The sequence below is a fragment of the Apium graveolens genome, chromosome 8, assembly GCF_009905375.1.
Source record: "Apium graveolens cultivar Ventura chromosome 8, ASM990537v1, whole genome shotgun sequence".
Classification (NCBI taxonomy): domain Eukaryota; kingdom Viridiplantae; phylum Streptophyta; class Magnoliopsida; order Apiales; family Apiaceae; genus Apium; species Apium graveolens.
In genome coordinates this window covers 163,014,752-163,039,508 of record NC_133654.1, presented here as the reverse complement: position 1 = coordinate 163,039,508, position 24,757 = coordinate 163,014,752, and positions in this window count along the sequence as shown.

Below are 24,757 nucleotides of genomic sequence, written 5' to 3'. Positions count from 1 at the left end.
GATAAAATTCCACACATGTTTGGCCATGAGGGCAATATTATAGCCGTAGAGGTTACGAAAAGCTAACCCTCCCTGACATTTCGACATGCTTAGCCCATCCCATCCAATCCAGTTGATTCCTCTCCTATCAGTGGACCCTGATTGCCACCAAAATTTATTCATCAGTACCTCCATTTCCTTACACATAGCTCGTGGGAGTAAAAAGGAAGACATACAGTACGAAGGAATAGCAGTAGCCACATTATTAATCAAAACTGTTTTGCCTGCACGAGATATTGTCTTAGCTTTCCACCCCTGCAATCGCTTCCACAATCTCTCTTTAACAAATCCGAAGACCCGCTTCTTCGACCTACCCACTAGAGAAGGCAAGCCCAAGTACTTGCTATTCTGTAAATCATTAGACACCCCCAAAATAGACGAGATTATGACCTTCTGCTCCTGCTTAACATCAGCACTGAAAAATATGCCCGATTTCTGATAATTAATATGCTGGCCTGAACTTATTGCATACTCATCTAAAATAGACTTAACTGCCTCTGTTTCGAGAGTATTTGCACGAAAAAACAGAAATGAGTCATCTGCAAACAAAAGATGAGAGATAGCTGGTGCCGACCTACTTACTTTAACGCCATGAATCACCTCCTCAGAAGCAGCTTTAGACAAAGAAAGGGATAGACCCTCGACACAAAAAAGAAATAGGTAGGGGGAAATAGGGTCTCCCTGCCTAATTCCCCGTGACGGAATGATCGGTCCAATAACAGCACCATTGAAGCAGAAGTCATACGACACCGTTGTCACACACAACATCATCCACTTGACCCATTGAGAACAAAACCCCATCGCTATCATTCGACGTTTCAGATACCCCCATTCCACCCTGTCGTATGCTTTAGATATGTCTAGTTTAAGAGCTACATCCCCTACACGACCTCCCGATGACTTTTTCATATGGTGAATAAGCTCAAAAGCTATTAGAACGTTGTCATTAATACTCCTACCAGGAACAAATGCAGCTTGGTTCTCGGAGATTACATGAGGCAGAATACGTTTGAGTCGATTGGCTAACACCTTCGACAAAATTTTATAAAGCACATTGCACAACGCTATAGGACGAAGGTCCTTCATACTAACAGCATTATCTTTTTTGGGGATGAGTACAACGTTTGTGTCGTTCAGATTTGCTGGAAATGTGTTCGATTGCAACCAGTCTCTACAACAGTTGAAGACCTCCTTCCCAAGAGTAGGCCAGAATTGTTGAAAAAAAGCTGGATTCAGACCATCCGGACCACTAGCTTTGTCCGGATGCATTTGTTTGACAGCAGTAGTAAATTCTGGAAACGTGAGCTCTGCCACCAAAACACAATTCTGAGCTTCTGTTACACATCTGTTATCCTCAATACCAGAATCTGTCAAGTCTTGTTGCTCACTTCTGAAAATATCAGTGAAGTACATATTAACCACATCACACATACCCTCCGTGTCATTGACTTGCACCCCCATGTCATTGACCAGAAACGGAATTTGGTTTATCTTCTTACGAGTGGAGGCTGATGCGTGAAAAAACTTTGTGTTGGCGTCACCTTCAGTCAGCCAAAAGATTTTGGCCCTTTGTTTCCAATAAATCTCTTCGTGAAGCAACAACTCATTCAACCTTTCCTTCTCATTCAAATATAACCTAACTCCATCACTGTCAATACGACTAACAAGCTCTGTTAACAGCTCCTTACATCTCCTCACTTTGTCTCGAAACTTATGAAAGAAGTTCCTTCCCCATCGGGCCATAAAACTTGACACCGAAAGAAGCTTAGGGAGGATGTTGGAGGGAGGCAGAGAAAGCCAAAAATCAGTAGTTTCCTTATGAAAACCAGGTTCCTGAAGCCATGTATTCTCAAAGCGGAACCGGAATTGTTTTCGAGTGAACGACACGCTGAATAAGTCCAAGAAAATTGGTTCATGATCCGAAACAGGTGTAAGAATAAGAGAAAGCTTACAAAGAGGGAACATGTGCAACCAGGAACGAGTTGCAAAAGCTCTGTCTAGACGCTCTTTAACCCAACCATTAGTACCACGAGATTTCTCCCAAGTATACTTACCACCTTGCAACTCAATATCAACCAGCAGAGAATCATCAATAGCAGATTGGAAACCAGTCATGAGAGAACGAGAATGAGGATTTCCCCCCCACTTATCAGTACTAACCAACAAGTCATTAAAATCTCCGATAATAGTCCACGGAAGATGAGTCATACCAGCTAACTGACGAATAAGATCCCATGAGTCTTTCCTGCGAGTGCTCTCAGGAAATCCATAGAAACAAGACAAAGACCAAACAGCAACACCATTATGGAGAAAATTGACATTAATATGATTACGAGAATATCCTGTGATCTCGCAATTCACATTATTCTTCCAAAAAATCGCCAAACCACCACTACGACCAACTCTATCTACTGAAAAACACTGACCATAACCAAAAGAAACACGCAACTCTTCAATCTTATTAGAAAAAGAAATTGTTTCTGACAAGAAAATAAAATCAGGTTTATGTGACTTTATAAGGTCACCAAGGGCTCGAACTGTGCGAAGGGAACCCAACCCTTGACAGTTCCAACTTAGGATATTCATTGCGGATGGCTAGCTTGCACTGCAAGCTTAGCCAAATCAGTTGGGGAAGAAACTGGACAATCAGAGCTAGAAAGACCAGTTCCAGGGTGAACTTCTCTACTGTTACCTTCTACTTCCATTAACATATGCATGTCTGGGCCTCTTCTTCTTTTATTACTTTCCTCCATATTAAGCCCATTTAACTCATCATCTGGAGGCCCATTATGAATTTTGAAATTTGCCACCAAAACAGCCTCATTATTTATTCCGGAATAAGCTCCCATAATTCTATCATTTGTAGATAAGACATTACTAGAATTACCCCGATACATATCAGTTTGAACAACTTGCTTATCCAAATCCCCCGAAAAACGCTGCTGGACGTTAGAACTTCCTTGATTTGCGCCCCAATCAACATCTCTTTCATCCCGTAAAAATTTACTCCGATCTTGGCCACCTGCCCTCCTCGCCGGAGCACGAAGCCATGCCCCCCATTCTCTTGTGTCAGCACTTGCTGTCATGTTGATTTTCTTTGAACAGAATCGTTCAGTATGAGTCACCAATCCGCACACAAAACAGAAATCTCCAAGACGTTCATACTTACACTGAACAATACATTCCGTGCCATTCTTCCTGCAGATCTTTTTCTTCATTTTTAAAGGTTGGCGCACATCAATACTAATCTTAATCCGCATACATTCTCGCCAAATGCTTGTGTTGTTATTCGGATCATAAGCAATGAATGACCCAAAGAAATTACCAAGCTGTTTTCCGGCTAACTCCGTCATTAATCCTGCAGGCACACCAAAAAGCTGAATCCAAAATTGAAGGTCAAATAGCTGAACCTCCAGAGGATCCTCGTTGGCTCCAACCCTACTAAGGACAAGCATTGCCCCGTCGAAGGACCATGGTCCACCATTTAAGACCCACTCCAAATCATCAACATGATAAAACTGGAATAAGTATACACCTGGTTTCAAATCTTTAATGGTTATTCCTCGTGGAGGGCGCCAGATGTCTGCAAGCTTGGACTTCATAGCCCTAACATTCAAACCCTTCTCTGTTAAGAAACGACCTACCAGACATGTCTCAAACTTATTCGAAACATCCTCCGCCTCCTCATCAAAGATGAGTTCAGTATTCTCCTCATCTTCAATACCCATCCCCGCCATTCTGTCATTAAGATCGTCTACTCTCGCCATGATCAAAACTCCCACACTCTTACGAAGAAGAAAGGAGAGAAAAACAAAGGCTCTCACATGAAGGAGAGATTTTACATCACTTCTATCATCATCATCCCAGTCTTATTAATCACTCCAAACACCAGTCATTTCAAGATTTCATTACATTAACACATCAATATCTTAGAATTCAAATGATTTCTTATATAAATCAATTAATTAAATAATTAATTAATCAATTTACAAAATAAATAAAACTGATTTTTAAAATTAATAAAAATAAAATCAAAATCAAAATCATAGAAACACATGTCAGAACCCAATTCCTGACAAAATCAGATCAAACCCGGGTTCGGAAAACGGGTCAACCGGGTTGGATTACGCGTTGCCAAGAACATCACCGGATTTTTCCCAGAATCCGGTGAGTTCCCGGAGTCCGGCCAACTCCGATCAGCCTCAAATCAACACCGTTTGGTGCTGTTTTTAAGTGCTTTTCATTACAAATCAACACACCAATCTAACCACGGCCAAAACATACCGAAAACATCTCAGAATCACAATCTCCGGTCAAAATCGACATGAACTCCGGCCAAAATATCATCTTTTGATTCTGTAAACCAAACTCAACGTTCTATAGTGCAAATTGAAGCTAAGAACATATACAATCAAAGCCCTAACATTACAAGAACCAAATATTCACAAAAATCATCGGTTTTGTGTTTTGAAAATATGACATAAACCCTAGAAATCGTGAATCACTTTCCAGGCATCGTTTGTTCGATTAAATACCATAAATCGACTGTAAATCATCCAACAAAGCTTTATCAATCATCAAAACATCAAAATAACCCTAGAATCAAAAAGTCCTAATTCGAACATAAACCCTAGAAATCGAAAATAAAAAACGATGCAATAAAACGTGAAATTGATGCAAGAAACAGAAAGAACGGATCAAAACCTTCGATTTGAGTACTTGAATCACACGATTTGATGCTGTAATTAGTGAGAAATCACGACTTGATTCTTCGACCCGAACCTGTTCTTCCCGACCCGATTTCAGAGAATTTTGTGTATTTTTGCAGATTTTAATGATTAATTATAATTAATTAAATAAAAATTAAGCTATTTATAGTAGTAAAATTAATACTCCTAATTAAAATTATGGCCCTAATTCTACACTTTTTAAAATTAATAGGCCCCTAATTTTATAATTTTTGAGTATTAAAATTTAATTTATAAATATTTTATATATACAATATATATGCCAAAATTTCCCAAAAATTGTGAATAATGCAAAAATGCAAAGAAATAATATAAATGAAAGTCCTTTAATTTTATAAAAATAAAAATGTGATTTTTGTGGGGTTTTTGACACCCAATGGGGCCCGGAAAAATCATTTTTCGTAAAACGAGAAAATTTACAAAATATCTAGATGTTCAGAATATTGCGATTGTAAAAGCCATTTGATGAAAAATAAGGCCCATTATTTTATTTGAAATACTGGCTTTAAAATCATTATTTGGGTCGTAAAATGTTTGAAATGAAACCTATTAATGCATAATAAAATATCTGAAAAATACCTTAAGAATACAGAAATGACATGGAATACACGTAACACATAACAGTTAGGGTTTATCAGATAATCACACATAAATGACATAGTAATACACATATTTTATTATGATTCTGATATAATATAATCGTAAATTTCCCAGTCGTTACATCCTCCCCCCCTTAATAGGATTCTGTCCTCAGAATCTTCTATTAAAACAAATGAGGGTATTTCTCTAACATTTCACTTCCGAGTTCCCAGGTTGATTCTTCAACCATAGGATTTCTCCACAACACTCGCACTAAATATACAGACTTATTTCTCAACACTTTCTCTCGCCGGTCTACAATTCTTACCGGCTGTTCTACAAAAGACAAATAAGGTTGGATTTCTATCGGCTTATACTCTATTACATGCCTAGAATCAGAATTATATCGCTTAAGCATTGACACGTGAAACACATTGTGAATATGCTGCATATGAGGCGGTAGAGCTAATTCGTATGCAACTTTTCCCACTTTCTTCAAAATTTCAAATGGTCCGACGTATCGTGGTTTCAATTTACCCTTATTTCCAAATCTGGTCAATCCTTTCCATGGAGATATTTTGAGTAGTACATTTTCTCCTTCTTGATAGTCCATATCTTTCCTGGCTTGATATGCATATTTGCGCTGCCTGTCTTGTGCTGCATGGAGTGGTTTCTGAATGAGTTCAATCTTTTCTTTCGTCTGTTGAATTAATTCTGGACCCAAAATTTTACGTTCTCCGACTTCATCCCAATGTACTGGTAATCTGCATTTCCTCCCGTATAATGCTTCATACGGTGGCATTCCAATGCTGGCGTGATAGCTGTTATTATTAGAGAATTCCACCAAAGGTAGATGTTCATCCCAGATGCCTTCAAAATCGATCGCACAAACTCGTAGCATGTCTTCAATCGTTTGAATAGTTCTTTCACTTTGCCCATCAGTTTGCGGATGATAAGCGGTACTCATGTTCAATTTGGTTCCAAGACATTCTTGAAATTGTCTCCAAAATCTTGAGTTGAAACGAGGATCTCGATCCGACACGATAGATATTGGAACTCCATGTCACATTACAATTTCCTTGAGATACAAGTGCACTAGCTTGTCGAGTGAAAATCTTTCGTTAATTGGTAGAAAATGTGCTGACTTTGTGAGTCTGTCAATGAATACCCATATCGCATCATGATTTGATTTTGTCCTTGGTAGTCCTACTACAAAATCCATCGCTAGATGTTCCCATTTCCATTCTGGAATGTCTAACGGTTGTAATAATCCGCTCGGACGTTGATGTTCCGCTTTAACTCGCTGGCATGTGTAGCATTTACTCACCCATTCAGCTATTTCCTTCTTCATGTTCGGCCACCAGAAGTTTTCTTTCAGATCGCGATTGTAACACCCCCAAATCCGGGGTCGGGATCCAGGTTGTCACAAGTTCCATTTCCCTTATCAATACTTAATCTTAACAGTCAACCAACTACTGCGTACTGTGACCCCACAATATACACACACACACACACCACAAGTTATAGTCTCAGAGATGAATACCAAAAAAATAACACAAGTCAGTTTATTCCAAAATTATAAACCGTTACACCTTAAAAAGTTTTCTGAATAATTTACATATTCCTTGCCATTATTACAATTCATATTATACATAAGTCTGGTACATCAATAGTTGAAAACCTAGCCTATTGGTAGCTCCTACCTCAGCTACAACGACATCAACGCCTACAGGAAACTGCGGAATGTTTCCTAACCGCTCACGAATTGGGAGCTTGATCCTGTTCATCTTGTCTATCTGTTGTTGTGTGATGAAAGAAGAAAGCAAGGGTGATCAACAAGCTCACCGAAATAATATGTATAATAATTAACAATATATGAGCATTCTCATAGTACTCATGAAAGTCTTGGTCAAGAAGAAATGAACCAAGCTGATATCTTAACGCGACCAAGTCGCAAAATATTCAGTATATATATATACATATATACTTTTCACAAACTTCGAAATCCTCTGACATGTATAATATACACAGAGTTCCAGTTTATAACTGTATAAAAAATATCATTGCAAGGTGATCTCATATATCTAACCTTGTCTCAACATTTTTTCGAAAATCTTTGACATGCAGAAGATAATCATTTACTAGATATAAATTTAAAAGATGAAGTTACAAGATACTCCAATATACTTATATCTTTCTGAATACTACTTGAACTACCACCGTTCAAGTTATAATTAGTTTCAAAAGTTCATCACCCAGATGAGACTACAAGATAAGACTTGAATAGATTCAATCTTTGAAATATTATTGAATGAAATGAAGTTACGAGATACTTCATTAAGTCCCGATATATATCCATATATATATATATATATATATATCTCATACATTTCCTGAAAACCTCTGTCATGTAAAGTATGAACAGAGTTGTAATATCCAATGAATTTTGGAAAGGAAAGAATTTGGCATGAACTCGATATCTTGCTGATCAGGCAAAGATACCAATAAGTAACCTTTTCTACTGTAGATGGATGAATTCCTCGCCGGTCATCACCTAGGCCGCATTAGTACCTCGCGCTAGACCGTTACCCGGCCACTCACGCGTGAATGGACTGTGACCCAGCCTCTTACACCTTCATAGACCGTACCCCGGCCCGTCGCTTATGCCGACTCAATTAGATGGACTTACTTCCTGAACATTAGGCAAGTAATCAAATTGTTTTCTCAAAATAGCAACCTTGTTGCGAATATAAAATACACCACAGAGCCGGATCTTTAAGATTTTTTTGAACGAATATTCAAGTCTCCTTCGAAAGGAAGATCTTAAATCTGGAAACGAGTTTTTGGGATCCGCTCTAACTTTTAAAATCATTTTGAAGACTCGAAAACATTTTTAAGAATGTTTGGAGTAATGCTGATTTAATGAAATAAATCAGTCCCGATATATTAGAAAATATCTGAATATTATTATTTAAATAATATTCCCATAAGGATAATCTTTATAAAAATAATTGAAGTAAAAGTTTTAAAACTCATACTTGAAATGAATAATAAATAACCAAAGATATACTTATACGAAAGTACGATCTTTATTTGAATAATCGAAAATAAGTTTGATTATCGAAACATTATTCTTTAATAAAATAAAGAATATTATTTAATAAAAGAAACGGAGTCATAAGTCCTTGAATGAATATTCAAAATAATATTCATTAAATAAAATAAGCGGAGTCATAAGTCCTCGAATGAATATTCAAGATAATATTCATTAAATAAATAAGCGGAGTCATAAGTCCTCGAATGAATATTCAAAATAATATTCATTAAATAAAATAAGCGGAGTCATAAGTCCTCGAATGAATATTCAAAATAATATTTATTGAATAAAATAAAGTTATCGAATAAACCTTATTCGATTAATAGTTTTGAAAACTATATCTATATATATATGAATAAATATATATATATATATATATTATACTCGGGAACATCGACTCCCGATTTAGAAAAATGTTCACCTTCGGGTCCCCTATACTAAGGGTATACGCAATTACTGCTTATCTCTAGCATAGGTATTATGCAACTTATAAGCAATTGAATCAACAATTAGATATCAATATTATGAAATAAGCATGCATATATATCATATCAACATGCTCCAATATATCGCAAGATTTGCTAATTACAATAATGCACTAATCACAAGATAATGCATATACATATATACATCACAACAACAGTATAACGGGTAGAAAACTTGCCTGAGCGACTGGGGGTGATAAATGGCTTGGGACGAGTCTGGTAACCTATAAACAACATATAAGTTGGAATTAAACCAAAGTCGCTTATGAATCTATACTTTAACCAATTAGACTCTAACACTCGCTTTGCGCTCAACGATTCTCTTAAGTCGCTCGAGTATCCTCGGCTCCACCATTTTTAATAAATTAACCATTAAGGGTTTTAAGGCAATTCTTTCGCGAGTGTCTTACCAACTGCCTAATACACTTTACATAATTGATTCATACTCCAATTAGTCCTTTAAGGTCTTTAACCTATGTTTCAAAGTAAGGCGAGGGGTAATGGTTCGTTCGCGAAACGCCGTTACTTAAAACAGTCGTTTCTCCTAAACCGTACATCGGATTCAAACGAACCACATATCAAAATGAAGCTCGTAACATGAACTATCTAATAATGGCAATGGTCAAAACCTAACAGGGAGTTCTCGGGTCCTGATGTTAAGAGCAAAAACAGTCTAAAGTAAATCGGACATTACGACAACTATGTTTACGCGATTACCAATATTTATTCTTCTCCAAACCAACCACCAATCAACCACAATTCATTCATACAACCAAAATCCATCCATACCATACTACAACAGCCTCAACACCTCAAGTTCTCCAATTTATATTATTCTCAAACATGAATTAAAACTATACTTAAGTTCATTAATCAATAATCCAAGAATTACAACTCCAACTCATTACAAAACCAACCACACTCTAAGTCTACAAGAATCATGCTTCTCATGAACCATAACAACAAAACTAAACCTAATACTCAAAGTAAAGTTAGGGTTTGGAGGGGTTATACCTTCCTTGGAGAGTGGAGAATCAATTAGGAAGCCTTAAATAACCACTAGTTATCTTTACTAAGCTTGGATCTTTGAAGAAAACATAAGAAAACACAAAGTTAGTTTCTTGAAAACACTATTCACTAAGAACTTTGATGAATTGATTAGCTATGTTAAACACGGAATCTTGAGCTTAAACTTATGGCTCATCTAAGTTATAAATTATGGAAGCTAAAGAAACAAACCTCTTGATTTTTGATGGTGTGTAGCTAGGGTTTTGAAATTTTCTTGGTATAAGAAGAAAAAGCCGAGAGCTTTTGTTCTTGAAGAAGAGAAGTCAACTTCTATTTTCGGTGAAGTGAATTGTTTTGGCTTGGTTGATGTTGTTTTGTTTTGATTTATTACTTTTTACCATGGTAACTTTTGTGTGGTTCTTAATCAACCAACAACACACTTTTCTTTGTCATGTTTATGTCACCTTTTTATGTCATCCTCCCACACTTGTCCTCTTCTTATTGGTTTGATGACATCATCCTCACTAACCTCTTTGATTAGCTTCTAATTACTTAGCTAATGACCGCTGATCTGTTATACGGTTCACTTAACTTTCATTTTCGTTTATCGTTTGAGGGATCATACCCGGAATCTTATTACTTGGGTTTCCTTAACCTTTCTCAATACATTATATTCCTTTTATGATCCTCTCGTATAATCCTTGAATTTAAATCCTTTTTATTCTGTTACCTTATACTCAATTCTTTATGTATCTGGTAGATTTCCGGGAAAAATCAAAGTGTTCGAATTTGGATTCTTACGATCTTTACATACACTTATATACCATATAGAGTACTAATAAGATCTCAGAAGATCAATAAAAGAACCCCTACATAGTGTGGTATGAAAAGTTTTCTTATTCAGCATAATCAGCAAAATCACTATTCATAAGGGTTTCAAAAATTCCAAAAATTGGGGTTATTACAGTCTCCCCTTCTTAAAAGGATTCTGTCCCGGAATCAGATAGAAAATGAATAGGGATACTTTCTTCGCATTGCACTTTCTAACTCTCAAATAAATTTTCCCACATTGTGGTTCTTCCATCAAACTCTGAATAGTTTGATAACCCTTCTCCTAAGCACTTGTTCCTTTTTTTCAATCTATAACCCTTCCTAGTTGCTCCATATAGGTTACGTCTGGTTGCATGTCTATGCGCTCCTATGCCCCTATTTATCTGGCATTCGAATTACACTTCCTTAACATTGATACGTGGAACACGTTATGAACTTGCTACATGTTCGGGGGTAGGGCTAGCTCATATGCTAACCTCCCAATATGCCTTAATACCTCAAAGGGTCCAACAGTTCTTGGGCTTAGCTTCCCTTTCTTTCCGAACCTCATCCATCCTTTCCCAGGGAATACCTATAACAGCACTAGGTCCCCTACTTCCTATTCCTTGTCCTTTCGTGTCAAATCAACATAATTCGTGTTCCCATCTTGGGCTACTACCAGCCGTCCTCTGATTAAATCTATTATATACTTGGTCTATTGGACCACTGCTGGTCCGAGCATCTTGCGATCTACAACTTCATCCTAACATAAGGGGGATCGACATTGTCTTCCCTCAAAGATCTCATAAGACGACGTCTCGATACTTGACATACGATCTATTATCGTGAGAAAACTCAATCCGCGTTAAGTGATCATTCCAAATTCTTTCAAGTCTATTGCACAGACTCTCATTATAGTTTTTAGCATTAGAGCTTTTGCTACTCAATACCCATTCTTTTCCAGTTCTTAATCGCTACTACCTTCCGTTCCTAATATTATACTTGTTATACTTTTGCTCGTTAGCGTTCTATAACCTTATAATAACCACGTCAACCTTAGTATCACGAATGTGTTTCCATTCCGAATACCACCATAACTTTACAACTCCTTTTTCAGCTGTTTCTATTTTCCAAAGTTTGATCAATCATATAGAAGTAAAGGAATTTGTTGAGAGATCACTATAATCATGAACACTTGTTCTATTGCATAGTTTGTACAGAAGGTGGCCAGCCTTTAGTACTTGACAAGCAATTAAACAACATGTGGTATCCTACTAGGCTTCTATCACACAGATAGATAGTCATTCGGCAATACCTCCCCTTCTAGAAGGGTTTTTCTTCTCAGCTTACATGAAATGAAAAGAAGAAAAAAGAGAAAACTGAAGAGAATTGTATATACGTAAAAACTTTGTTGCCATAAATATCTGGCTTGGAATCTACCTCTGAACTATAGAGGTTTGTCATAGGAGAACAAAACATATACGTATATATATCAACATCAAGTATTATAGCATCGTATTTCACATGCCTAAATATTTTTGCTATTCTGTCCATCATTCTATGGACCCATGCTCTTCCTCAAACTTATACATAATCACCTTTGAAACTCCCTCGACATCGAAAATCGAATCTGGGATCTCATTCTAGACATCATGTTACTAGAATTCTATCCTTGCACTGCAACCTTCCTCGTATAGTAATACGACTCTCTATTGATAAGAAGGAATAAGCATTCAATAGGTAGATAATCGACTTAATTAGTCTATCAAAGATAACTTATACATCAACACGACCCGATTAGTGGTACTCAATCTCAACATCCATTCCAATACAACTCTCACAGTTGTAATCAGCTCATTACTCGCAGAATCATTGCTGCATTACTATGGTCCACCACTAACCTACTGTCGTCATTCACTTTCCATAAAATCTTAATATCTAACCATACGGAGTCCATACATGTCGTATAGAATTTTTCTAAGGAGTTAACATAATCACCATTCATAATTCATGAAGAACACTCCAAATTCTGACGTACTTTCATGACATGAAGCAGATAAAATTACAGAAGAGTTTCAATCAAAGCAACGATAGTAGGTTAATACCATTCTTAATCATATGCCTTAAATAGAAGACTTAACGCATAGGTTCGTCTAGTCCTTTTTGAAACATGGTACTGGCTTATCTCAAGATAGTACCTTCTGAGATAGATAGCCCGCTCATGGCGATTACACGAATTAAACCTTTACCAACTACTATTACGGTTGGGTATTGCACAGTCATCAGAAGGAATGTCAATCTTCCAAACCAGAATACAACCTTCACAGCTTTAACCATCATCACTGTATTCCTTTGGCACAAGCGCCTATAATTATCCTCTTACCTTTAAAGTGTCGGCCACCTCCTTGGCCTTTCCTGATAGTAAAATTTCCTTACAGTCAATGTCATTTTAACCACCTCCAAATAAATTTTCTACCTCATTTCAATCACTGCTTATGTGAAGATATTTTCCTTAAAATCTGATGAGTAAAAAAAAATATCACCATTTTTCCATAAGTTATTGCCTCAGTCTTTAGAGGTTAATCACTGTCACGATTGACTCTCAATCATACTTAGAACATCTTTTATTTTAGGTCCTAATTTCCCTAAACAATTTCGACCCTTACTGGTTCGATCCATACTTTCTCGTGGTTTAACACGTGCCCCACTTGGCATCATTATAATTACGTCATATTTCCTTTATCAATATTTCTATTCTTGAGAATTTTGAATATTACCATTCTCCTTGTAAAACCTCTAAGGTTATCCTTGAATCGTTCCTCCTGTATTCCCTAGATACAGGGCATATCAAGATACCATTTATTAATACCAGAATCATTGTCTATATACTTCTGAAAAATTTCTCCACTGATCCTTAAAGGTTGTTATTACCTTAATCCTTTCCAATTCATACTTTCAAAACTCATACTATCCCTATTAAGGGTGAAATGCCAACCTTTATGCATTCCCCTAGGATTCATTTTAAGTTACCGATGTTCTATCCTTAATTCCACCTTTAAAAAGGTACATGCATCCTTCCATGGATAAATCAAGTCATATATCCCTGGTAAGGGTGTCTTATTCAATCATTCCCGCCTCGATAGTATATGTCGAATTTCACAATAACATCTGTATTCAAAATGAGGTCAATCAATATGGCCTCCAAAAGATAACAACGGTTATCCGCTTTTCTTGCCTAAATTGGGTAACGATAACAAGGATGTTCTGGAAGATATTGGTCGTGTTCAACATGAACTTCTTCTTAATAATTCCTTATTTACTTTTGTTGTTTATCTCAACAGTCATCTCAATGTTGGGATATCTTTCATACCTGGCATCTCCCTTTCTGGGTATCAAGCCACCGGTCTTACACTTCACATTCTTGAAGGTCACTTCCTTCATCCAATTTTCCTAATTTCTTACTTCCTTGTCTCCTCAGTCTATCCGCGTCTCATTATGTATCCTTCGAACTATCTCAAGGTTTCCTCGAACCCTCCCAACTTATAGGGGATAAAATATATGTATCTCTTATTCCTTCAATCATCAACTTTAACTCATGGTGAATCACCCTCATCCTGACGATTACATACTTTTCTATTTCTATTGCTACGAGTCTTTAGGGTTTCCTCATACCCAACTCCCTTATCATTCCTCAAACTCTATTGCCTTTATATTCCTTTCCACTTCAGTTTCTTTTTATTTTCCTTTCTCTTATCATTATTTCATAAACCAACACAACATAAGCATTGATTTCAAACATCCCGTAATTCTGGATTCGTGTCCTCAGAACGAATCTTGACAACTTTTACAACTTAGATTCATAATTCATCATACTCTTCTGCCTTTGTTCTGGCTCTAAAGCTTTTACACTATCTCCATAACCTTGGGAAGTACTTTCCTGAAATAATTGACTGAACTTAAATCAGTTTATTATAATCTCTTGCTCTATGCCTTCCTTGGCCTTTCACCAGCGGGTGGCCTCTTTCTTAGGAGGGTAAGTGACAAAAATAGTCTTTTATGATTCGTCAATCATTTAGAATCTCAAATGATTCCTATATTTCCTTTAGTCAGTCTCTTGCCTCGACTGGGTCAGCTTGTTCCTTGGAACTCTGAGAGCTTAGCGACTTAAAGGTCCTGAAAGAATTTCTCACCGCATTGTTTCCTCAGGGTGGTGGTTGGGGATAATAGTCTAAATTCTGTCTAGAAAGGTCCATAAATTGTTGTATAGGAGTACCGTCTCGGGTCTCCTTTCCTTACTCGACTTCTGTTTCCTTAGTCTGAACATTCTCTCCTCCTCCCCATAATCGGGGTCATCCTACATGTTTTAAATCCTCATTTTCCACTTCATTCTATTATGGGTTCCTTCTATCTTGATGGCGACCTCCCTGACTATCACGTTCAGGGTTTGCTCTAAATCTTATTCCTCAAACTAGCTTTCATCTAAGATCTCATCTTTAAGCTCTTGAACATTTGGAACCCAAATTCTGTAGGAATACCTCATTATTCCCTTATCATCTTTCTCGGTATTAATCTTTTATCTAATCATTGGCTCTCTGCCTTCATTTATCACTTTTTCTGGCACAATATGTTCTTTTCCGATAATTCGAACTGTATTGCAATCTCAAACAGCTTTTCGGTACCGGCTCCGGTTACCTTCACTTCTATTTCCATTTTCTCAAAATCTCTTATAAACTCTCCCAAAGACATTATCATCTTGAGTCTCTCCTTTTTACTAAGGGCATCAGCCACCACATTGGCTTTCCCCGAATGATAAAGAATCTCCCAATCATAATTCTTGATTAGCTCTAACCGCCTCCTCTGGCGTATGTTGAGCTCTTTCTACGGGAAAATGTACTAGAACACTTATGGCTTAGGTAAATCTCGCACTTCTCTCCATATAAGTAGTGCCTCCAATCTTTAGGCAAAACTATTGCCACGAGCCCAAGCTCATAGGTGGGGATATCGAATTTTATATTCCCTTAATTTTCTTGACGCGTACGCGAGTACCTTGTTGTGCTGTATAAGAGCACCCCAATTCCTTATGCGAAGCGTCAATACAAATCACAAAATCTCCTTTTTCCATCCGGCAATGCCAACATAGGGGCCATCACCAATCTTTGCTTCAGTTCTTGTTAGTTGTTCTCACATTTCTCTGCCCATTCAAACTTCTCAGTCTTACGAGTAAGCCGCGTTAAAGGGCTACTATCTTTACGAACTTGAACGCACCTCCGGTAGTGACCGGCCAATCCTATCTCTGGTAGTCGCCCTAACCATAGTCATCAATTTCTCAGTGGTCCTTTATTCATTCTTGTCAGGATCCTCCACGGGATTCTTCTCAGCAACAATCCCTTCTAGGATAACATCCTCAACCGCTACATCCTCAATATGAACATCATCCGGTCCTGCGTTAGGACGCTCTATCGGATCCACAATCTGATCTCCAATAAGTAATAAAACATCATCGCGTTGTTGCTCCTCAACCTCAGGGTTCGGAGTCCCGCTACCATATACGATAACGAACTACGCTTCTATCACGATATTTATAAGGGTTCCCATAAGGGTTTTAACTGTCAGTACTACGTTAGGTAGCCCGACTATGAACTTGGAAAGAGTTCTTATTATCTTAGTGAACTTATTATCTTAACGTCACATCATCTCTGAGGTTTATAACGCTTAGCTCTGATACCATTTCTGTAACACCCCCAAATCTGGGGTCGGGGATCCAGGTTGTCACGAGTTCCATTTCCCTTATCAATACATAATCTTAACATTCAACCAACTACTGCGTACTGTGACCCCACAATACACATACACACACACCACAAGTTATAGTCTCAGAGATGAATACCAAAAAATAACACAAGTCATTTTATTCCACAACTATAAACCGTTACACCTTAAAAGGGTTTCCGAATAATTTACATATTCCTTACCATTATTACAATTCATATTATACATAAGTCTGGTTCATCAATAGTTGAAAACCTAGCCTATTGGTAGCTCCTACCTCAGCTACAACGGCATCAACGCCTACATGAAACTGCGGAATGTTTCCTAACCGCTCACGAATTGGGAGCTTGATCCTGTTCATCTTGTCTATCTGTTGTTGTGTGATGCAAGAATAACGCAAGGGTCAGCAACAAGCTCACCGAAATAATATGTATAATAATTAACAATATATGAGCATTCTCATAGTACTCATGAAAGTCTTGGTCTAGAAGAAATGAACCAAGCTGATATCTTAACGCGACCAAGTCGGAAAATATTCAGTATATATATACATATATACTTTTCACAATCTTCGAAATCCTCTGACATGTATAATATACACAGAGTTCCAGTTTATAACTGTATAAAAAATATCTTTGCAAGGTGATCTCATATATCTAACCTTGTCTCAACGTTTTTCCGAAAATCTTTGACATGCACAAGATAATCATTTACTAGATATAAGTTTAAAAGATGAAGTTACAAGATACTCCAATATACTTATATCTTTCCGAATACTACTTGAACTACCACCGTTCAAGTTATAATTAGTTTCAAAAGTTCATCACCCAGATGAGACTACAAGATAAGACTTGAATAGATTCAATCTTTGAAATATTATTGAATGAAATGAAGTTACGAGATACTTCATTAAGTCCCGATATATATCCATATATATATATATATATATATCTCATACATTTCCTGAAAACCTCTGTCATGTAAAGTATGAACAGAGTTGTAACATCCAATGAATTTTGGAAAGAAAAGAATTTTGGCATAAACCCGATATCTTGCTGATCAGGAAAAGATACCAATAAGTAACCTTTTCTACTGTAGATGGAAGAATTCCTCGCCGGTCATCACCCAGGCCATATTAGGACCTCGCGCTAGACCGTTACCCGGCCACTCACTCGTGGATGGACTGTCACCCAGCCTCTTGCACCTTCATAGACCGTACCCTGGCCTGTCGCTTATGCCGACTCAATTAGATGGACTTACTTCCCGAACATTGGGCAAATAATCAAATTGTTTTCACAAAACAGCAACCTTGTTGCGAATATAAAATACACCACAGAGCCGGATCCCTAAGATTTTTTTGAGCGAATATTCAAGTCTCCTTCGAAAGGAAGATCTTAAATCTGGAAACGAGTTTTTGGGATCCGCTCTAACTTTTAAAATCATTTTGAAGACTCGAAAACATTCTTACGAATTTTTGGAGTAATACTGATTTAATGAAATAAATCAGTCCCGATATATTAGAAAATATCTGAATATTATTATTTAAATAATATTCCCATAAGGATAATCCTTATAAAAATAATTGAAGTAAAAGTTTTAAAACTCATACTTGAAATGAATAATAAATAACCAAAGATATACTTATACGAAAGTACGATCTTTATTTGAATAATCGAAAATAAGTTTGATTATCGAAACATTATTCTTTAATAAAATAAAGAATATTATTTAATAACAGAAGCGGAGTCATAAGTCCTCGAATCGATATTCAAAATAATATTCATTAAATAAAATAAGCGGAGTCATAAGTCCTCGAATGAATATTCAAGATAATATTCATTAAATAAATAAGCGGAGTCATAAGTCCTCGAATGAATATTCAAAATAATATTCATTAAATAAAATAAGCAGAGTCATAAGTCCTCGAATGAATATTCAAAATAATATTCATTGAATAAAATAAAGTTATCGAATAAACCTTATTCGATTAATAGTTTTGAAAACTATATCTATATATTTATGAATAAATATATATATATATTATACTCGGGAACATCGACTCCCGGTTTAGAAAAATGTTCACCTTCGGGTCACTTATACTAAAGGTATACGCAATTACTGCTTATCTCTAGCATAGGTATTATGCAACTTATAAGCAATTGAATCAACAATTAGATATCAAGATTACGAAACATGCATGCATAAATATCATATCAACATGCTCCAATATATCGCAAAATTTGCTAAGTACAATAATGCACTAATCACAAGATAATGAATATACATATATACATCATAACAACAGTATAACGGGTAGAAAACTTGCTTCAGCGACTGGGGGTGATAAATGGCTTGGGACGAGTCTGGTAACCTATAAACAACATATAAGTTGGAATTAAACCAAATTCGCTTATGAATCTATACTTTAGCCAATTAGACTCTAACACTCGCTTTGCGCTCAACGATTCTCTTAAGTCGCTCTAGTACCCTCGGCTCCACCATTTTTAATAAATTAACCATTAAGGGTTTTAAGGCGATTCTTTCGCGAGTGTCTTACCAACCGCCTAATACACTTTACATAAATGATTCATACTCCAATTAGTCTTTTAAGGTCTTTAACCTATGTTTCAAAGTAAGGCGAGGGGTAATGGTTCGTTCGCGAAACGCCGTTACTTAAAACAGTCGTTTCTCCTAAACCGTACATCGGATTCAAACGAACCACATATCAAAACGAAGCTCGTAACATGAACTATCTAATCATAGAAATGGTCAAAACCTAACAGGGAGTTCTCGGGTCCTGATGTTAAGAGCAAAAACAGTCTAAAGTAAATCGGACATTACGACGGCTATGTTTACGCGATTACCAATTTTTATTCTACTCCAAACCAACCACCAATCAACCACAATTCATTCATACAACCAAAATCCATCCATACCATACTAAAACAGCCCCAACACCTCAAGTTATCCAATTTATATTATTCTCAAACATGAATTAAAACTATACTTAAGTTCATTAATCAATAATCCAAGAATTACAACTCCAACTCATTACAAAACCAACCACACTCTAAGTCTACAAGAATCGTGCTTCTCATGAACCATAACAACAAAACTAAACCTAATTACTCAAAGTAAAGTTAGGGTTTGGAGGGGTTATACCTTCCTTGGAGAGTGGAGAATCAATTAGGAAGCCTTAAATAACCACTAGTTATCTTTACTAAGCTTGGATCTTTGAAGAAAACATAAAAAAACACAAAGTTAGTTTCTTAAAAACACTATTCACCAAGAACTTTGATGAATTGATTAGCTATGTTAAACATGGAATCTTGAGCTTAAACTTATGGCTCATCTAAGTTATGAATTATGGAAGCTAAAGAAACAAACCTCTTGATTTTTGAAGGTGTGTAGCTAGGGTTTTGAAATTTTCTTGGTTTAAGAAGAAAAAGCCGAGAGCTTTTGTTCTTGAAGAAGAGAAGTCAACTTCTATTTTTGGTGTAATGAATTGTTTTGGATTGGTTGATGTTGTTTTGTTTTGATTTATTACTTTTTACCCTGGTAACTTTTGTGTGGTTCTTAATCAACCAACAACACACTTTTCTTTGTCATGCTTATGTCACCTTGTTATGTCATCCTCCCACACTTGTCCTCTTCTTATTGGTTTGATGACATCATCCTCACTAACCTCTTTGATTAGCTTCTAATTACTTGGATAATGACCGTTGATCTGTTATACGGTTCACTTAACTTTCGTTTTCGTTTATCGTTTGAGGGATCATACCCGGGATCTTATTACTTGGGTTTCCTTAACCTTTCTCAATACATTATATTCCTTTTATGATCCTCTCGTATAATCCTTGAATTTAAATCCTTTTTATTCTGTTACCTTATACTCAATTATTTTTGTATCTGGTAGATTTTCGGGAAAAATCAAAGTGTTCGAATTTGGATTCTGACGATCTTTACATACACTTATATACCATATAGAGTACTAATAAGATCTCAGAAGATCAATAAAAGAACCCCTACATAGTGTGGTATGAAAAGTTTTCTTATTCAGCATAATCAGCAAAATCACTATTCATAAGGGTTTCAAAAATTCCAAAAATTGGGGTTATTACAGCGATACATTTTTGTACTTCCTGGATGAATGGAATACTTTGAACTATGCGCATCTCGCATTATTTCTTCTTTTAATTCTACCACATTAGGGATCCAGATTCTCGACGCAAAGAGTAAAATTCCTTCGTTATCTCTCTGAGTTGTGATCTCTTCTCCCGTCAGGTCGTTATCTTGACTCATCACTTCATCTTGACAGCGGCGAATCTTCTCTAACAACTCCGGTTGGAAAGTCATAGTGTAGATAACTTCTGCAGATTCATGGGAAATACGAATCTCAATTTCCAATTTGTCGAATTCCTTGGTTAATTCTTCACATGAAGTTAATCGATTCAATCTTTCTTTCCTACTCAGCTCATCTGCTACAACATTTGCTTTCCCTGGATGATAACTGATCGTGACATCGTAATCCTTTATCAATTCCAACCATCGACGTTGTCGCATGTTCAGCTCCTTTTGCGTAAAGATATACTTCAGACTTTTATGATCCGTGTAGATTTCACATTTTTCACCATAGAGATAATGTCTCCAAAGCTTCAACGCAAATACGATCGCTGCCAATTCCAGATCATGAGTAGGATATTTTTGTTCATGAGGTTTAAGTTGTCTTGAAGCATATGCGATGACGTTACCGTGCTGCATCATACACATCCTAACCCGCGATCCGAAGCGTCGCTGTAAATGATGAAATTTCCATATTCGTCTGGTAGTACAAGTACCGGTGCGGTTACTAACCGATTCTTCAGCTCTTGAAAACTTTCCTCACATTTATCATTCCATTCAAACTTTTCACTTTTTCGAGTTAACTTGGTCAGCGGCGTTGCTATCTTCGCAAAATCTTTGACAAACCTTCGATAATATCATGCCGATCCCAAGAAACTTCGAACTTCTGTCGGCGTCCTTGGTCTTTCCCAATTTAACACAGCTTCAATCTTTGCTGGATCGACTTGGATGCCTTCTCTACTGATGACATGCCCTAGAAATTGTACTTCCCTTAACCAGAATTCACATTTCGAAAATTTTGCGTAGAGTTGTTCTTTCCTCAGAATTTCCAAAGCTATCCTCAAGTGTTCCGCATGCTCTTCTTCCGTCTCGGAATAAATCAAGATGTCATCAATGAATACAATCATGAATTTATCCAAATATTTCTTGAATACTCTGTTCATCAAATCCATGAATGCTACTGGTGCGTTTGTCAGACTGAATACCATTACCAGAAACTCGTAATGTCCATATCTCGTGCGAAACGCAGTCTTGGGAATATCTTCAACTTTAATCTTCAATTGATGATAGCCTGATCGCAAATCTATCTTTGAAAACCATGCTGCTCCTTTTAACTGATCGAACAAATCGTCGATTCTCGGTAATGGATACTTGTTCTTGATAGTGAGTTTATTTAATTCCCTATAGTCGATGCATAATCGCATACTGCCGTCCTTATTCTTCACAAATAACACCGGTGCACCCCATGGGGACACACTAGGTCGTATGATGCCTCGGTTGAAAAGATCTTGCAGTTGCGTTGAAAATTCCTTCATTTCGACTGGAGCCATCCGATATGAAGCTTTTGAAACTGCTTCTGTGCCTGTTTCTAGATCAATCGTGAACTCGATTTCTCGATCCGGCGGTAACCCTGGAAGTTCGTCTGGAAAGACGTCCGGAAACTCACATACCACTGGAATGTCTTCTATTCTAGGACTTTCTTTTTCAGTATCTAACATGTAAGCTATGTACGCCTCACGTCCTTGTTGAAGCAATCGTTTAGTCTGCATCACAGTAAGAAATTTCTTCCGTTGTTTTTCGCCTTTGAATATTACCGTTGCATTTTTCGCAGTCCGCAATTTGACTTTCTTATTCGCGCAATCTATCTGAGCATTATGACATGCTAACCAATCCATTCCCAAAATAATATCGAATTCTCCTAGCTTAAAAGGAATTAAATCTACCGAAAAATGATGTCCGACTATTTTTATATCACACGTAGGACATACTTGATCTACCGGAACTTGGTCGTCATTCGCTAATTTTATAATTAACGTTTCGCCCAACCATTCGATTTCACAATGTAACTTATCAAGAAATTTTTCAGAAATAAATGAACGAGTAGCTCCAGAATCAATTAATACTTTTGAACTTACGGAATTCACCAAAAGCGTACCTGCAATCACACTTGGACTCTGAACCGCTTCTTTCATTGTCATGTTAAAAGTTCTTGCTTTGGGTTGATTAGGCGGCGGCGGGAGTAATGCTAACACTCTCGGAACACTAGTTGCCATAGCTGATCCTTTGCAATTTCTGGCGATATGTCCTTTCTTTCCTTACTGGATAATTGAAGTTCAAAGATGACAAATGCATCAGAAGATTCTTCAGATTGGAAGATCGGCTTAAGATTTCAAGCAATGAAACTCTCATGGAAATGCAAGAAAAGCTAGATCAGACAAATGAGGATGAATCTGAATTCTACAGGCAACTTCAACACCAGATTGAAGAAAACAATGAGAAGTTGGGTAAGAAGTTCAGACAGTCAAGGAAATAATCTAAATCTGCTCAGTCTAGAGTAGCACCTTGAAAATGGCTTGTGAGATTCTCTATAAACCTTCCTCTGTATGTTTGTCAAAAAATTGTAGCACTTGTAAATTTTATATACTATAATTCAGTCTGTATTCATAGGGTGTTTTGTTATCATCAAGTTTCTCTTAATTTATGGCTACAATTCCAGTAGACATAAATTGGGGGAGACAGTTAGGAATATGGTTTGTACTTGATGATAAGTTAAATAAAACACTTAATAGATTTTATTTAATGATTTTGTATTATTCAACGGATGTTAACTTTAACATCTGTTGAAAGGGTAGCTTATGTATTAATAAGTTTAGTAGCACATTTCTGCATATTGTAATGCCTTAGAGAACTAGATGTTGTAGAATGTTTTAAGTCATGTTGACTACTAGATTGATATGCAAGATAGGTTGGTTAATTGTAAATATTAGATGCCTTGTAATCTTGTATAAATGAAATGGAGTCAACTGCTATGAAGATAGTCTCAACGGATGATGAACCAGACTCTCAATAGATGATCCAACAAAGTCTCAACGGATGATCCCACTGAGTTTCAAAGGATGATCTAACTGAGTTCCAACGGATGAATATATTCAAAAGAGCAGTTGATAGTGACTTGATAGTCACATGCATTGATTATATGTAAATGGAATATGGCAAGCTATTTAGAGGTTTTAGAGAACAAAGAAGCATTTCCATTTCCATGCTAGACTGAAGATATTCAAAGATGCTGGATTGAGAAATGAAGGAGCATGAAATTAGACTAGAAGCATTTTGTCTTATTTGTTTTTCTTTTTATCATGTAAGTTGGTGATATATAAACCAAGTGTAGCAAGTAGAACAATATATAAGTTAGTAAGTAATTACCAGAGAAATAGAAAAAGCCATATCTGTAAATAATTTTTCTGTTCTTGTAAGTTCAACTTATAAGCAGCTGTGTGCAAAGACATTGCATCATAGAGTTCTCTAATTAATAGATATCTCTGGTGGATAAATTCAATCCACCAGAAAGTTTTTAAATACTTGTATTTGATTACTTTGTGTTTGATTTATTCAATACTTTCATTCTGCACTGTAGCTAAATCAAACACTCTTATATATTCATAGTAGAACAGTTATTAAAATTTAAAAAGTATCCAGAATTACATTCAACCACCCTTCTGTAATTCTTTGTTAGATTGTTTGGGAATAACAGAAAGCACGTTGGTCAAGCATCAAACTGAAGTGAAGAAATTGGTGAATTATAGGATTGATGAGCTGATGCCAAGATTTTAAAACATTAAGACCAAGTTCAACAGATTTTCTGACAGAATTCAAGCCCTCTCTCACTCATGTAGAAGAAAATATGTCTAAGCTAAGTAAATCTTTCGTAGCTCTACATGATGTGATCCAGAAGCAAATCACTCAACATAATGACTCAAAGGTCAAGCTGGATTAACTTTACAAAGTTAGGTTTGAACCTTTAGCGTTGGTCATAGAGGAGGTCAAGAATGTTGTGCACAATTCTGTTGGTTCTTTGGAAGCATCATGCTCACAACAACCCT